Here is a 1780-nt window from a genome sequence, read left to right on the forward strand (position 1 = left end):
TTAAATAAACAATACGTATTGATATATCAACAAATTGCAAGATGGATCCTGATAAGAACTACGAAAGGAAAACAAGAGAAATATAAACCTAAGAGTCATGACGAACAAACAAGCTTAAACAGGTGAAAGAAAACTTTGATTTTTATATATATTCAGTGAATGTGTTATAGAACAACTGACACCAAGGGAAGGTTTTAAAGACGCAAGAAATACAACCCAATTAATGTCTAAAAACAAAAAGTGTTCTAACTGGCGAAATTCCGTCTCACCTGAATGAAGTGGTGGGCGATTCCCGGAGCAGAATCCAACCTTTCTATCTCAGCCTCGAGAGCAAACTGAGGCAAACTGAGGACCGCGGCTCGGCCAGCGTGCCAGCCGCTGGGTCCCGTCGGCCTTTCGGTACATTCATGGTGTATCTCGTGTGTTCACCGCAGAGAGGCGAGTCGACTTTATTTTTCAATATTTCTTTTCGCACACTTTAGCTAGCTTCATGATAAAGTGTGGCCTGTTAATCCTATCCTGCTGAATAAAGGCAAGACAGTATATTCAGCGGAATGCCAGTCCTCTCCTTGTGAGGTCATGAATCCCGTGATGTCACCAGTGTTTTACTCAATGGTACTTGCACCTATTTACTGACGTCACTTCTTGATATTCGACATAGATAAGATAGTATATTACAATCAGTTAATATTCTCCATTACGGATATCAACGATTGTCCTTTATTTTTGGGAAACAAATGAACTACACGCCTGTTTCAAAACATGAAGATAGATAAAGTGATAACATTTTACGGGACTACTTGTTCACAGGCGTGTCTCCATCCCGTACCAACATATCGATTCAGGAACAGAAAAACATTGCCTTGATCCCGATTGCAATAATTGGGCCAAAGGTAACAACCAGCGCACATTTCATTTCCCCGTTGTTAGAATTTCGATTTTTTTATCGGCCAGGTGCAGTTTAAAAAATATAGGGATGCCTTTGTCCAGTAATCACTATTCAACCCAAATTTGCTGCTTTTTTTGAAGGACAATGCAATAAACTAAAATGTGATTTAAACTATCGAAATTCTGGATATTATCTTCAGTCCCATAATGTAGGATATGTTTTTGTGTTCTATCCAGATATATGTTTTTTTTCTAACATCCCAACAAATTATAATTTATTGAGCATTTACGTACTCCCTATGCTCATGATGATAGCTAATACCAGAATGAAATGTACTCAGGAAACCTTAGTCAATTTATATAAAAGAAATCTCTTACTGCAGAAATCTGCTATGGTTGCTGGAAACTTCATGCAATGTTGGCGTTCCAGCTTAAGGCACTAGTGGTACTGCATTGGGTCAGTAATAGCAAATCTGACATAATCGACTCTGAAAGAAAGGAGAAAAAAGCACTCCGGCAAACAATATGCCACGTGTTTAAAATGGTGACGTCATAAGTCCTGTGGATTCCGCGTCAAAAGTAGAAATGCCTCTAATCAAACCGAAATAATTTAACCTCCATGTGCCGTATAATGTTGCCGTGGCACTGACGAGACAGGCCTCGAGCACATCCACACCAAAGTCATGGGGGATTCATTGCATCCGGGAGTGTCTCTTGGATACTGCTCCGCTCCCACGCCGCAGTGTAATCTTGTTGGGAGGTGGACAATGCCAACCACGCAGTGACCGCTCGTCAGCAGAAATATTCTCTCTCAGAGCCGTGTGGCAAAGGGGAGGTGTACGTCCCTACTTCTGATAAAGTGCGATGAGTCGTGGTTAAGTGCGGTCCAGGG

General features: G+C 41.1%; 1 protein-coding gene across 1 annotated transcript in view; it reads right to left on the bottom strand.

Annotated features, from left to right (window-relative positions):
• Positions 1 to 426, bottom strand: part of LOC119591583 (cystatin-A-like) — a 5579-nt gene extending 5153 nt beyond the window's left edge. Inside the window, exon 1 of the mRNA XM_037940344.1 lies at positions 270 to 426. The gene's annotated coding sequence lies outside the window, so the exon portion shown is untranslated. The remainder of the gene's footprint in view (positions 1 to 269) is intronic.
• Between the last annotated feature and the right edge of the window lie 1354 nt (positions 427 to 1780).

Source organism: Penaeus monodon, chromosome 28, assembly GCF_015228065.2.
Source record: "Penaeus monodon isolate SGIC_2016 chromosome 28, NSTDA_Pmon_1, whole genome shotgun sequence".
In the NCBI taxonomy this organism is placed as follows: Eukaryota; Metazoa; Arthropoda; class Malacostraca; order Decapoda; family Penaeidae; genus Penaeus; species Penaeus monodon.